The sequence below is a fragment of the Apodemus sylvaticus genome, chromosome 11 (assembly GCF_947179515.1).
Source record: "Apodemus sylvaticus chromosome 11, mApoSyl1.1, whole genome shotgun sequence".
In the NCBI taxonomy this organism is placed as follows: Eukaryota; Metazoa; Chordata; class Mammalia; order Rodentia; family Muridae; genus Apodemus; species Apodemus sylvaticus.
The window spans coordinates 19,695,074-19,711,607 of record NC_067482.1 but is presented as its reverse complement, the minus strand read 5'-3'; the positions used below and the strand labels follow the sequence as shown (position 1 = coordinate 19,711,607).

General features: G+C 40.5%; 1 protein-coding gene and 1 non-coding gene across 2 annotated transcripts in view; one reads left to right on the top strand and one right to left on the bottom strand.

The window, feature by feature from the left end:
* The window catches only part of Adamts3 (ADAM metallopeptidase with thrombospondin type 1 motif 3), a 218,505-nt gene that overhangs the window by 141,924 nt on the left and 60,047 nt on the right, over positions 1–16,534 (bottom strand). The gene's annotated exons all lie outside the window — the stretch shown is intronic.
* Positions 15,912–16,045, top strand: LOC127696899 (small nucleolar RNA SNORA17). The gene has a single exon (XR_007980347.1). It is a non-coding gene; the product is annotated as a small nucleolar RNA SNORA17 (small nucleolar RNA).

Here is a 16,534-nt window from a genome sequence, read left to right as displayed (position 1 = left end):
ACATCTAATTGAATTGTTGGCCAGAGGGGCCCCATATGAACCCTCAAACAACCCAGGCTATTAGTATTAATTGCTTTCTTCAAAGTTATGGTAAGGCTCTATTGCTGAAGACAACACCTAATCAAACACAGAGAGGTGGTGCTTGTACCTACCTAGAGCCTTCACCTCCACTGACTAGTGTTCTGAGTACGAGAAGCACTCTACGTGCTACCAGAAGAGAAAGGGAAATACCATCCAAACTACAAACCCTTTGATCTACAATACTGATCTCTGCTAGTGCAATGACGGCACAAAACTGCTGGAAATAATCAAACTATAGCTGACTAGACTTAAGGCCCATTGCATGAGATGGAACCCTGAGGTAAGACAGGTGACAGAGATAGGAGAATCAGTTAAAGGTCTGAAGGCCAGGTATCCTGGCATACAGTAGTGCCACAGAAACAGTAAGAAAGACCTTGCCTCAACAAGCCAGCAGTCAAGAACTGACTCCCCAGAGTCGTGCTGCTCACCACGCATGCACCCCCGAGCTCACATACCACACAGAAAAACAAAATTTTAAAACTTTTTTTTTTAAAAAAGTACTTTGGATAAAAAAAAAAAAATTAAAAAAAAACAACATTTTGACAATCAGATACATCTGTACGATCGAAAATGAAGAGTTTTCTTTAAAAAGTGATTGGAAATGAGCAAATTAGTTTGAAAAATGCACGTGGCATGAAACTATTAGAACATAGTGCATTGCTGCCTCACAGACAAACATGTGAATACTGTGCACACCTCTGGAGCCAGAGGCCTCTGAGAGCCTCAACTTTCCCACTCTGTGTGAAGTGGGGAATGGAATTCAATAAAGCACACAGGAATTCTAGTACTGTGTCCATGCAATGAGACTAGTTACCATGACTAATAGCTGTCATCATCCTAATGTCAACAGAAGCATCATCGCCTTGGAGTTAACTGATTAGGGAGATCCTCGTACTTGAGAAACTCTGCTTATTTTGTACCAGTCAGTACCATGGTTGGCCTTGAATTTGGCTGAGTCAAATAATCACAGGTCTCCTGTGGTGGTTATGGAGCTGCTGCAGATGAACTGCCTGTTTTCTCTGAGCTTCTGTAACATTGTGGAGCTACTGAGGGAATAATTAACACCGTATAATATAGGAAAACAAGTGTCTTAACAACTTAAAAACAGTGTCAAGAGTCACAGTCGTTTCAGAAGAGAAGGAAGAAAATAAAAGGCCTCAGAAATGATCAATTACAGAGCCTTCACATGAAACAGGAATATAGAATGACGGAGTTTTAAGAAGTATCTAAGCATAAAAATTTTTACATTTCCTGAAAGAAATGAGATATACAATGTATGGAAATTAAGTGATCATTAAAAGCTGTAAGAAAACTAACAACCATACAAAAACAGACACCAAAGTGAAACCTATAACCAACTGTCGCTTCCTTTAAAATTTAGAGAATCCTTTTCTCAATAATGTATGGGAAAGAAAGTCCTCCACAAGAAATGTTAAATGAGCTTAAAAATAAAACCTCTGCTTATTTTTAGAAAATCAAAAGAATTTGGGGGCACTGAAGATATCATCATAAAATATTATCATGTGTTCATAAATCAGGAACTATGAAAATATTCTTCACTGTCTCTCTGTGGGAAGTGATCCTAAGACTGGCAACCACAAGAACCAGCAAACTTCAGGTGCTCTGAGAGCCACCACATCACCTCTACCAAACCACACAGAAGCCAAGCGCCCTCACGTAAAACAAAGAAGGCTTCAATACCTTCAGAATACCTGATGATCAAATTCAACAGGCATGAACTATGTTCCACCCATCAGATGCAACTTCTGAAACATGAACAACCGTGTCCAGAACTATCTAATTCTCAGAATGACCATTAGAAAAGCTTCAGATACACATATGCCTGTGCCATCAAAGTTGACTCATAAAACATAAAATAGAAAATATGCTAGGATTTGAGGCTTACAGAAAGTCAGCATCATATAAGAAGAAATCTCTACATGGAGAGAAATCGGTACAGTTCATTACAGGGTGCTCGCCGGTCCATTACCATCCATCTTAAATTGACAGGCTATTTCTCAGACCATCTGTCATGCATCATACGTGCTATTTCAAGACTTGCTCCCTTCACGGAGAGGAAGTGTTTTCTTCAGTGAATACCATCTGCTTATGGTAACGTGTGCTATGGCACCAGGAATGCAAATATACTCTCACAACACACAGAAACAACTCATTAAAATTATGAAGTTGAGAAGCCCTTCCTGTTAGACAATGAAAGGTATGGTGGGCAGAAAAAAAATTCAATATAGTATTAGGGGCCGATGGTAAAATTGCCAAGGCAATCCTCTATACTTTTATTAAAACAAATACAATCTCTCTGCTCAATTCCTGCCCAACCTACAGTGGAATCTTTCTGTGTCCCTTGATCTGTGACTAATTTCATGGTTCCGTGTACTTGGTATCAGTGACTGGCCTACTTTACGAAACTGAATTTTTTTTTAAACACCAATAAATATTCCACATGTACTAAAGTGAAGAATTTCCTTACTTTACAAAGCTATGCGGTGAATACAAATACTTTGGAAGCAATCATTACATCTTCCACTCCCTTCTTCTTTAATCGTTCCTTTCATTATTTACAAATACCATTCAATTCATTCTGATGAGCATCTATTATATCCTGGACACTCTGCTTGGCACAGAGGATTGAAACAACAGGCAAGGGGATAGATATCCCTGCCTTGAAAGTCTTCACACCACCACTGAGACAGTATCAAATATATGTGTAATTCAGCCCGTAGTGACTGTTGAATGAAAACAATAGATCAAATGTACCATCAACAGAGAAGGGAAAGGGCAGGCTGTTTGGGATCATTGAGTAGATGGTTGAATGAAATGGATAATTGATAAAGCCATGGCCCAGTGATGCCTGCAAGAACCCAAGCGATACTATAACTCCCTTCTGAAAAAAAATCAGAATGACAAATGCTATCTGCACTTCCTTCCCTTCTGTGCTGATGACTCTGAAAAGTCCTGGGAGAGCCCAGGGCTGCTGAACTCAGGTAGAGTCCTGCAGACAGACTGACAGCCGCCCGGAGTGTGACCCGTGCCACCACACACAAGTCCCTTTCACAGGAGGGAAGCTGTGTGAGGCTTTCAAATGCTCAAACGTGGAAAAGTCAAAGCCTAACATCTTTACCACTTTCTCTACAGTTCGGTATTTATGCCAAAGTATCACCTGGAGAAAACTCCCTTCTCTAGAACCTTCCCAGGGCTTGTTCTAGTGATGTCTCCCACAGCTCCGCAACTCTCTGACCATATTAAAAGAGTATCAGTCTCTCTCCTGTCAACATTATGCTGCTCAAATACTGTTGAGGTAGGGCTGAGGTGATTCTATTTACCATCTTCTTCAGAGTATTTAAACCTATTTTAGATATTAAAACAGGCAAATATAAATGATACATTTGTAAGGGGGTTCTGTTGTTGTTTTGAAGAAAAATTTCCTCTTCCCCATCTCTGCATTTAGCTTTTTCTACTTGACCACTTACAGGTGGCTAGCAGCAAAAAAGAGCTACCCTGCCATTAACCAAATAGAAGCCTCACTGAGAAGTATCAACGGCCCTGTGTTTCATCAATCTAACATCCAGGCATTCACCCTGGCCAAGCAGACACAGCCAGCCAGCCAAGACAAACACATGGGGCTTGGCGCAAGGAGGGGCCAGTTTCTGTAGACAGCCCTCCAGTCTAAACTTCTTAAGGACTTGGTATAAACGTGCTTTTATTGCTCAGGGGCAGTTCCATCTAAACAGCGCAGATTCAAGTCATACACTGCAGTCTTTCACTGGTTCTGTTGGCTTAAGGTGTGTGCAGCGCGGGGACTGTGCAAACCTGCGTCACAGCTACCTGCTGTTCACTCTCTTGATCCCCAAACCAAAATGTTGGAGGCCGCACAGAACACTGGCTGCTTTATCAAATAAAAGTAAGGGTAAAGGGAGAGGCTGGGCCCCAGAGCTGGGCCCTCCCCCCTGCCCCAGCCCCACCCAAATCCAGGGGAGTTGTAGGGGTAGCTTACAGGTTAGCTCTGTTTCTCCAACCTGGCATTTAAATTTTAAATTCAGTATGGGGATGCCACTCCCTCATTTCTAGGTTAGTCTGTCAGCAACCAAACATTTCTTAAAGGTTGAAATTTGTGGGCATGTGGGTGGGAGAGATAGGGTCAGTTTTGAAACCTATAAAAAAACTAAAAATATTTTATAAAATGCCCATATTTTTAACTGTAAAAGTTAAATCACCAGAAACAGCATTGGGCATCTACATCGTCCTGGACCTTTACATTACCCAGGCAAAGTGCTGGGAATGAGGGATCTGTGAAGATCCACCAACTAATTCAATCTTAACTGTTGGCAGTGATGAAGAGTCAAACCTGTGCCAACCTGACAGTCCTTGACATGTGGATCCCCACAACAGTACAAAAACAAAGAGAGACTGTATGAAGTGACAAACCAGGAATCCATGAGCCAGCTGAGAAAGGAAGTCTTACAACTTATTAGAGTTAGGCTGTGTGACCTTTATCCTTGGAATTTTAGGTGTGTTTGTAAATGGGTGTGGCTGGGAGTCATCGGGAGCCATACACACAGGAAGTCTTAACCAGTGTCCTCGAAGCACTTGGCTTTCTTTTTTTTTTTTTTTTTTTTTTGGTTTTTTTTCGAGACAGGGTTTCTCTGCATAGCCCTGGCTGTCCTGGAACTCTCTCTGTAGACCAGGCTGGCCTCGAACTCAGAGATCCGCCTGCCTCAAGGCATGCCAAGCACCCCACAGCGGTACTGGGAGGTGATGGCGTGTGTATCAGGCAAAAAAAAAAAAATCACTGGCCCTCAAGAGGTCTACAATCTCATTCAGAAGAAAAAGAGTAAGTAAACGAATGTCTGTGTTCACAGTGGTAACCGTACTGAAGTGATTCTGACCCCAGAAGATGTAAGAGTGGTCTCCAGAGTAGTTTCTAGCCATGAAATACTTGCAGAAAAGATCTGAAGGATCAAAAGGGGCCAACCATGGTAGAAGGAAACACTAGTGATGGGAACAGCAAGAAGAGGACATGAGTTTGCTAATTCCAAAGAGAACAAGAAGGCCAAAGAGGTTAAAGAGAGCCAGCCAGGTCAGAGGCAAAGACACAGCTAATCAGGTTAGGAAGAAGAGACAGCCAGGTATACAAGAAGGCCCAGGAAGGCGGGCCAGAGGCTGCTCTCAGCCACTGCCTTGGAACAACTATGAGGAGTCAGATTTTACTCTAATAGTGATGGAATCAGGGGTAGACAGAGAGAAATGACAAGTGATCACTGGCATCTAAGTAAGCGAGAGGACGAAGAAGTTCTATCGATACCGCGTACAAGGTGGTTCTGGATAATGGTGTACCATATGCTTTCAAAGGTTAGAAAGATTCTGAAAGTTCTTATTATAAAAACAACTAGTACTGGAGGACACAGATATGCTTACACTCATTTGAACATAACATTATACAGACATATATCAAAACATGTTTAGTATTTGATGCATCAGGTGAATCATTTCTAAAAAGAATAAGATTCAAAGGGAACACATTTTCCTTTCCTTGGACACAATCGCTTCATTTCACACCTCTTTCATTGCTCTGCTCGCATCTCCTTATCTATCTCTGAAGGATTTAATTATGTAATAATGTAGTATAAATTACAATAACAGTGTGCTCCCCACACTCTATCAGCCTTCACCCCTTCTCTGTGTATATCCCTGAGTGACTTCATCTGTCATGGAAAAGGGTGTGCCTTTAGCCCAGAGAGACAAAGTTTCAAGTCTCAACCCAGCCAGTGCTGTGCTAGTGCTCACACACAGGTAGGACACAGCCCCTCCAAAGCTACTTCCTCATTTGTTGATGAAAGATGGTAGTATTTCAACATCCCTGGCACGATGAAGGTTCCTGAATGCTGTTTCAAGGTTGTATTTTATTTTGTTTCCATTTCTCTTTCCAGAAAAGAACTTCACTAAATCTTGCTTCTCTGTTCGATTTTCCATAATTGCCTAACCCAGAAAAGTCATCCTTAGCTACTCCGGTCTCTTCAGACTCAATGGTGAAGTGCTAATCAGCAGCTGTGATTCAAACCCACCTCCCAGCGCTGTGCCTTGCCATTAATATTGCAGCCTTGCCAGTTCCTCAGAAAACTGGAAATGATACTTCCAGAGGACCCTACTATACCACTCCTGGGCATATACCCAGAGGATTCCCCAGCATGTAATAAGGATACATGTTCCACTATCTTCATCGCAGCCCTATTTATAATAGCCAGAAGCTGGAAAGAACCCAGATGTCCCTCAATGGAGGAATGGATACAGAAAATGTGGAGTACTATTCAGCCATTAGAAACAATGAATTCATAAAATTCTTAGTCAAATACCTAGGTGAGGTAACCAAGTCTCCAAAGAACACTCATAGTATGCACTCACTGATAAATGAATATTAGCCTAGAAGCTTGGCATACCCAAGACACAATGCACATATCAAATGATGTCCTCGAAGAAGGAAGGAGAGGCCCCTGGTCCTGGAATGGCTCAGTGCAGCAGTGTAGGGGAATACCAGGACAGGGAAGTGGGAAGGGGTAGATTGGGAAACAGGGGGAGGGAAGAGGGCTTATGGGACTTTCGGGGAGGGGAGATCCAGGAAAGGGAAAGTTACTTGAAATGTAAATAATGAATATATTGAATTTAAAAAAAACTTTAAAAAAATATTGCAGCCTCGCACCTAGAGAACTTGCACATTACCCTTCTTTTAAAGGTCAAAGTAGCAGGACTCAAAAGAACTCAATAAATTATGATACCCCAAATTTCTGCTCAAATACAATAAGCAAGTATGCATACATTTTAAAGTTCTCAAGCCCTTTTTTTTAAGGTACTTGACAACTTTACTAAAAATTATCCCCATAGATCTCATTTATACTATGATCTCAGAGAATAAATCATATTAAGGGGGGTATCCTCACGTCTCTCCATGTTGATGTGATAGATATGGAGTAAGTAATCATTTATACAGCATTATTTAAATACAGAAAGCCTTATAAAATATACCACAAAAGCTTCAATAATGCCACAGGGAGGTATAAGTTCTTCAAATACTAATACTTCAAAGAGATCGGAACAGGTTAAACTAATAATGTTAAAATTGAAATGCATTTGAGAAAACCAACAACCAAAAATCATAACCTGCTTGACTTGGCTCACAGCTTCTCACGTGATTCATATCACGTGATTCATATCTCATGTGATTCATACCTCAATTGGTCAGCCACACTGCAGCTCATTTTTCATATTTAGGAAAGAGTCTCCTTCCTGGGTTTCAGGATAAAGATCATATAGCATTTTTATGGCCAGGAATAATAACTGATGAGTTGTTCAGAATGTCCCTTATACAATTCTCTTATGTATAATTATAAATCATACTACAATCATAACCAATTATAGATCATTATGTACTTAACAGGTTAGCATTCTTGCGCCCCCTAGTGGAGGCATGAATGAATATTGTGTTTGTTTTCTCAATAAAGGTAAAAAAATAGATATTCAGATATACATTTACAAGACATAGTAGCATGGACCTGGGGGGGGGGGCAAATACTGGCATTCTGCCAATGGAACATAGCAACAAAATAGCTCCTAACAACATTCTGCTGTATTCATAGATCAGTGCCTTGTTCAGACATCATCAGAGAAGCTTCCTCCTGTAGTAAAAGGCAACAAATACAGACACCCACAAGGGAACAGAGTGAGAGACCTTCAAACACTAAGTTCTAAACCGGAGGTCTCCATAAAATCCCTCCTCTTGGGGCACAGAGAACTTTGGAAGAGGAGACAGAAAGATTCTAATAACCAGTGGAGGTGGATGGCACCAAAGAAACAAGGCCTTCTAGGACTACAGGACTTCTGCACAGAGAAACTCCCAGAGACTGTGGCAGCGTGCATAGGACCAGCAGAGCTCTAAGCCAGATGGGGTGGGTGCCCAGCACCAAGAAGAAGTAGATGAAGCCCCATCCCTAACACAGCAACTGTCTCCTACTGATAACTATTTATAAATGAAAAGTCTGTTTTCTCCAACAGAGTTTCACTGGGTATACAAAACACACTTAAAGTCAGGCCCCATACCCAACAGCAAACAGCTAACACAAAATGAACTCAATGGTATTTTTGGAGGTGTTTTCTTTTGTTTTTATTTTTTGTTTGTTTGCTTGTTTTTGTTTTTGTCTTATAATGCTTCATCTTGGGTTGTTTTTTTTTTTTTAACCTTACAGGTCTTTTGCTTATATAGTCTAGTTTCTGATTTTGTTGGTGTGGGTTCTCTCTGTGTGTAAATGCGTGTATCTCTGCATCCATAGGCGTTTCTTGTGATTTTTCTTTGACTCTTTTCCCCCTGTGTTTGCTTTTTTGTTCTGTTCTAGTTTGTCTCTTTTTACTTTATCTTACTTTATCTTATTTTATTTTTATCATTATTTTGTAAATACCCATTTATTTTCTAATGAGTGAGAGATAAAGGATGTGGGTTTGGGTGGGTGGGGAAGTGGGAAGGATCTGGGAAGAGGTGGGGGAAGGAACACCATAATCAGAATACATCGTATGAAAGACATCTATTTTTCAATTTAATAAAAGGACACGGAATAGATAATCAGTCAATAATGTAGTCAAAGAGGCTTGTGACACCTGATACAAAGACACTATACTATAGACACTATACTATACTGAAATGTTTTGAATCACAGCACCAACCCAAAGAAATAATGTGGTCAGGCTAATTCCCAGCAGCAGATGTTCCATTCCTCCCTTCTCATGGCAGACAGCAGTAACTTATGGGACTTATGGGACTTGATGAGCTAGTATACACTAAGGGCCTTGCACAGTGTCTGACACCTACCTGACCATTAATAATAGCAGCTTCTCCTGTCTCCCTGGTATCTGACCCGTAGCCCCTAGAAACACAAAATTTATGTGTATGTGTGTGCCTATATGAATATATATGTGCCACATACATGACCACTGAAGCAAGAGAGAGTGACAGCTCCACTGGAACTGGAATACAGCAGCCCACTGTGGTCCTGAGAACTGAACCATGGTCCTCTGCAAGAGGGGGAAGTGCTCTTAATCACCAAGCTTCTTCTCCAACCCCGGCACCAAAGACTCCCCCCGCCTCCAGTGTTCTCTCCTTTCAAAGCAAAAATAAAGTCATATGACACAAAAGCTTATTTTAAAATGTATATCCAGCTCCTTAAGTAAGTACTACATAGCCAAATGATTTTTTGCAATTTGGGGTTGGTGAGCTTGTAGTGACACCTGAGACTCATTCTTTTAAAGGTATTCTTTGAGATCCAAACTACTTTCATCATTAAATACCCTTATATGAAAAGAGCATGTTATACTGAAAAAAATATAAAAATAAACCATTCTCTCTCAATTGTAACACATTTAGATGTCCTGATTAGTTTTTCTGTTCAATTGACACGAGACAGAGTCATTTAGGAAGAAGAACCTCAGTTGAGAAAATGGCCTCCACCAGATTGGCCTTGACTGCTGGTTGACGTAGCAAGGTCCAGGGCACTGAGAAAGGCGCCTCCCCTGAGCTGGTTGATCCTTGGTTGTATAAGAAAGCACACTGAGCAAGCCATGGGGAGCAAGGCAATGAGCAACACCCCTCCCTGATCTCTTCTTCAGTTCCTACCCCAGCTCCTGCCTGGCTTGAACTCCTGCCTCTGCTTCCCTCAGTGATGAACAAATGGTGGGATGTGTGACCAGATAAACCGTTTCCTCCCCAAGTTGCTTTGGGTCATGGTGCTTCATCACATCTTAATAAAAACCTAACTAGAATAGAAGACAAGATTTTCTTTGTCTATTTTAACTAAATGATAGAAAAAGTCATGTTCTAGTAAACCGGATATTAAGAGGTCAGTGGAAAGTTAAAAAACAATTGATGGATGTTTTTGAAAATATATACACTGTTTATAAAAACTTATTCATATTCATGTATACTGGGTTTATTTTTTTAAATGCTTTTTTATTGTATTTATTTATTTGGTTTTACAAGACAGGGTTTCTCTGTATAGCCCTGGCTGTCCTGGAACTCACTCTGTAGACCAGGCTGGCCTTGAACCCAGCAATCTACCTGCCTCTGCCTCTCAAGTGTTGGGATTAAAGGCATGTGCCACCACTTCCCAGCTAAAAATGCTTTTACTATTGCTATTTTAAAATAAATTAAAGGATCAATGGACTAAACTGTTATCAGCTTTGGGTTTTAATATAAGGATACATAGAGATAACATAGATAAACAAACTCCCTTTTAGTCATTAATACATTTGTAAAGTACGAGGGTCCCGAAACCAGGCTCTTTAGTGAGCATAAAAGAGGAGACATCACATCTCCCTAGTCTTAAGCCAAGGTACGGAGAGCCATGTAACTAAAACGGATACCTAGAATTCCTGAGATAAGTACAGGGAAAGCCTAAAAACGAGAATGGGCTTTCACATCTGGAAATCTTGGTCAGGGAACAGGAGAAGAACACCACAATATACATGGCAAATATAAGGAACAATAATGTTTTTATAAACATTCTGCTATCCATACATCCTTGGTTCCACGGCATGTGAGTTGTTCCGAAGCCAAATTCTATGCTCCATAGAAGAAAAGAAGCCTATAAAAAAACTGCATGCTAATCATTTTTCTTCTGAAAATAAAATTCAACCTTTGTTACTGCAGAAGGAATGCCAAGTACAGAAAGATCCGTGGCAAGTATCTTTTAAAAGCATGCAGGGTTGTTTACTGTGGGTTTATAAACATGCTAAGGTACCTACACAGTGCTTTTCAACATACACAGAACTCATTTCTCCTTCCAAAAAAAGGGGACATGGGGCTCTACTTTCATCATTAAATGGGCTATTTAATCTACCAATGCCTGTTATAAATTTCTTTAAAGTTGGTTATCTAACCAACTGTCCCAACCTCAATATTTACTTGGAGAAAAAGATAAAAAAAAAAATTCTATTCGAGATAATTACTGATGGTGTTTTTTTTTTCTTTCTTTTTCTTTTTCTTTTTTTATTGTGAAGTTTGGATGAATTAAAATGTATAACAGAAAAATCAGGGTTGTGCCAAAAAGTGATCCAATGGGAATAAATATTGAATATGCCACACATAAAACAGTAAGAATGAAGGGTGAAATTTAATTCTTTATCCACTGATAAATCTTTCTACAACAGTTATCATAAACTAAGTACATCACGAAGGCCCAAGTAATAATTGGTTTCATGGTAAGAAATGGGTCATTATTGCTGAAGACATCATACATTTTGGTTGCAGGATATGGAAAAGTTAAGCTGGAACTGAGCTGGAAGCTTCCTCCCTGCTGGCTCGCTTTCATAGAACCAGAAGGTGTTATGCAGACTGCTGGGAAATACAAGTCATCAACAGTCTTCCCCAGATGTGCACCCTGTGAAATACAATGGTGACTTGTCAGGCAAGATATGCTTGCTGGAACAACAATGACCTGAATGTTATGAGGGGATTCATGGCTCTCTGCTTGGATTTGATGCCAGCTCCACAGGACAGACCTCATTCCTCTCACTATAAACCTGGTTGAGGGCTTGTTAGCCAAATGGGTATGTAGTCAAATTGCCTTCTAAATCCATTTGTATATTTATGGCCATAGATCACAGCTGCTCTGAGTGTTCATCAGAGAAGCTCCTTACTGCAGTGGACACCAGTTAGCTTTTCAAAATGCTGAGAACAATTGATAGTGAAATTCTCTGTCCTAGATGGGTCGCCATCCAAGGCACCCTATCCAACGTTCAAGAAACGCTGAGGAAGAGAGGACGAAGATAACTGATGAGCCAGAGGTTGGGAAGGTGTGCCATAGAAAGATAGACTGCATGGTCATCACAGTCGTGAACTCAAAACAGCTGTAGTTACATAGACAAAACTTGCACAGTACTGGGATCTTCAACACTTCATCCTGGAAGCATGGGGGACTTATAAGTTTCTGCCCCTGCCCAAGGGACTACTGATAGTTAGTAGTGACTAAGAAATAGGATGTCACTTTCTTTAGTGCTAGAGCCTCTAAAACATGTACATCTTGTGAGTCATACATACACACATGCATATATATGCATGTATGCACACACAGATACATATGCATGCATGCATGCACACACATGTGCACACATACGCGCGCGCGCGCGCACACACACACACACACACACACACATACACACACACTTGAAAAACAGAAGACATACTCATTGGGAAGAAGAATAGTGTCACTGGGGAAAGGGAATGGTGGTAAGAGAAGACAATTAGAGTGAAAATGACTACCATTCATTAGAAACATGAATGAAACCATCAAAGAATAAAGAGAAACTAGGGGTCAGAAGCTATATGCAGTGACCATGACACATAGCAGTGATCCTAGGACAAAAGAGACTTTGCCAAGGGGCCTTAGTCCAAAGCCTGCATTACATTCTAGGAAGTTGTCTGAAAACAAAACAAAAAACAAAACAAAACTATGCAGGGATAAGCTGAAAGAGAGAAGTCAGTTTGACATACATCAAATTCACCTGTAATCTCTGATACTAAAGTATAATGAGGGAGAGATTCCTATACAACTATCATAAAACACATATAAAGGAAATAATGGAGCTGTGACAAGAAGTACTCAAATAGGAAAAAAATAAATATGCCACGCATACACCAGGGAAAATGAAGGACAAAACACCAAAGGGAGTTAGAGCAGACCTGGAGCTTCTGGACACATAGTAAGTGTTAGTCTTTGTGTCTTTGTGTCTTTATGCATCACAGGTATGATGTAGGAAAAATTCTAGTGTCTCTAGCATCTGAGATATCAATAGGTACATATTTAAAATAAATAAATTAAATAAAAAAGTCAAGACTATGCTCTCTTTAGCCAAAGTACCAACAACAGGTCATCCAAGGAGGACAGAAATCTTTTAGATAATCAGGGCTGTGGTTCAGCCAAAGACACGGGAATATTCAAGACCAAGACAGCCACGTTCACCCCAGGCTATGGGGAGAGTTTAGACTCCAATTTTCTCAGGGGGAAGTTTCCAGTATTTTTCAACATTTCCATGTGAGTAAAAACCTTAAGTGGAAATAGAGGAGTCTCACATCAGTTAGTAATCAGCCCTTCCTGACCCTTCTGGGTTGCCAGTAGGATCACGTAGAAGATGAACAGTCTCATGCCTACTCATGATAATTAGGTTCCCTCTCCCCTCCGGGGTGGCCATGGTACATGAGTTAATAGGACTTTCTCCATTGCACAATGAGGTCAGCTCTCAGTGGAGATCAACCTGACATGATTATAGTAAGGAATGAAGAGTCAGAGTCAGTTTCTCTCTCTGACTCCTACACCTGTAGCGAGCAGTTGCTGTCCTTAGATATGATTAGCAGCCGAGTGATTCATCTGGCTGCACCAGGCTAGCCCTTTCCCTCACTCCATCTGTCACAGCGATGTCAGAAAGAAAGAAAAAAAAGTCAGTTAAAACAGATTTTAAAAAGATCCAAACCATCATAACACATGAAAAAAATCCAAATTTCAATTTTAAAAAAATCACTCATCACTGTAAAATCCTGGAAAATATCAAACTAAACTGGAAAGGAAAATGGATTCAGACACCAAGATGACTGGAGTCATCTGATAAAGACTTGAAAATAAATGTGTGGGGAGGGGAAGTTGCAATAAATCACAGTCTTTTAAAAAAGGAAAGGGGGGAAAAGAAAAAACTTAAGCAGAAACTGGAAAAAGTCATGAACACATTTTTACATGTCTGGAGGAGCTATGACTGTGAAATATGCATGGGCAAGGCCACTTGTCACCAGGGAAATCCAAACTGAACAGACAGAGGGCATTCTTTCTCCTATCAGTAGGGCTGTCCAGAGACAGCATCACTCAACAGTAGAGAGACCACCCACACACATGCCAAGTATATGTTAACTGTATGTTAATACAACATTCATCTTGGAAAAGAGTGGGCTGACATCTAAGCTAAAGAGACAAGAAGATGCACCCAGTAATCCTATTCTGTAGTAGTTCACACAAAGGATTGGAAGAATTCTTTAAAAAAAAAAAATACTTATAAAAGCAGATTTTCAAGAGAGGGAGGGGGAGGAAGGGAGATAGTATGATAGGTAGGTAGGTAGATAGATAGATAGATAGATAGATAGATAGATAGATAGACAGATAGATGATGGATGATAGATGGTAAATATATGAATGAGATAGAAAGAAAGAAAGAAAGAAAGAAAGAAAGAAAGAAAGAAAGAAAGAAAGAAAGAAAGAAAGAAAGAAAGAAAGAAAGAAAGAAAGAAAGAAAGAAGGAAGAAAGAAAGAAAGAAAGAAAGAAAGAAAGAAAGAAAGAAAGAAAGAAAGAAAGAAGGAAAGGAAGAAAGAAAGAAAGAAGGAAAGGAAGAAAGAAAGAAAGAAAGAAAGAAAGAAAGAAAAAACAGGTAAATAGTTAAATAAGACCTATTACACCCCTTCTCAAGAGACTATTTGGCTTGGAAACTGGCAAACTAATGATGGACCCAACCCCCTCGATGAGTATAATTTCATGTATTTAATTTTCTGGGAATGTTTTTGCTTTATTTTTTTTTAAATTTTACTTTCATTTATTTCTTCTTCAATGAATTCCACTTCTTAACATGGACTCGAGGGCATATTTAATGTATTATTTACCCAGCCCTTTCCTCCCCCCAAACTCGCCCATATACACCTCTTCGCCTGCTTTACAATCCACAGCTTTCTTTTTCATTATTCTTGCTGTATACATATATGTATACACACCTTTGTGTGGCCATGTGAATGCAGGTGCCTTCACATGCCAGAAGAGGGCATCAGAACAGGCAGTTCTGAGCCACACAACAGGACTGCTGAGAATTGAACTTCGGTCCTCTACCAATGGGCCATCACTCCGCCCTCTACCATGTTCTTCAAATGGTAAAAGCATACAAATAAAGGGCATTTTAACAGTTTCCAGAGACTAGAAAAGGGGTGGAGTAAGAAGGTAGGCATGACTGACAGGTGGTATAAACAATCATTTAAATGATGTAATTGGCATTTAAATGATGTAATTGGCATTTAAATGATGATGATGATGCACTTCAGCTTTCTTTCCTCCCTCCCCCCTCATCTTTCTCTCTCTCTCTCTCTCAACATGGTCTCACGGCACCCCTTGACCTCACTATATAGCAGTGGATGACACTAACCTTCTGATAGTCCAACCCCCACCTCTTGAGTGCTTCAGTTATAGATGTATGCCAACATAGCTGATTTTCTAATTAACTGATCCAGATAATGCAGATGCAAAGAGATTTGTGAATGCTAGATCAGGGCTCCAGGGACTGAACTACATCCCACCCACCCCCTTTGTTACATTGCATTTTTTTGAAGCATTCTCATTTGGGAAGCTAAGTAAAGGTTGGAACCTCTGTATTAGCACACAGAAGATTTATACTATTTCTTATCAATGAAACAGAATCTATAGTTTATCTCAACATAAAACGATGGATTTGTTTAATGCAGATAGCAATTTAGTGACCAGACCCTGAGGTTATATATTTTAATAAGACTCCAGATAATATAGATGTTCCACCTCTGGGGAACTTGGTGTGATACCAAACCCACATGATGTGATGTTTCATGAGAAAATAATTAAGGATTTTTTTTTAAATGTCACAGTGATCACTTCAATAGACAGCATAAAACATACTTAAAACATTCAACATCCATGAAAGAAAAATGTCTAAGCAAACTAAAAATAGAATTGCAACTTTCCCAACATGAATAAATATGTTAATGTAAGATTTACAACTATAAACTGCCCCTAGAGGCTTTGCAGGAGTGGCTTCTGTGTCACCTGTGCATCAGGAGGTGGCAGAGAGGAGAGAGGCTGTGTCTAAGCTCAGTGTTCTGACACCTGTGCATGTCTGAATGGTTAGTAGCCCAACACTCCTTAAAAAAAGCAAGCTAAGATGACCACCAGTGCAGCATGGAGGCATGGAAAGGGAACTAGCCTGAGATAACCACCCACCTGTTGCCATAGAGACCAGGCAGGGAGCAAGCCTGAGATGACCACCAGTCTGGTGTCATGTATGCCTGGAGGTTGTGGGGCAGGCCTGAGATGACCGCTTCCCATCCAGTGCCATGATTCACATGCAGGGCATAGCACTACTGAGACAATCCCAGACACTCAGAGATCCCGGGCACCACTAAGAGGAACAAGTAAATAGTGGAGAAATGGAAGAGAAAGAGAATCACAAGGCTGTGGACATAATGAAGAGAGGCAGAACTGGAGACTCAGGGGTAGTGAGGAACAGCCTGATGTGAGTAGCCAGCGATGCCACCTGAGACTATGGTGAGATCCTGACCTGTGCTCTCAAACCCTCAGGGCAGGCTCACCAGCAACCACTGAAACCACAGCCAGCTCTATCCTGCTGCCC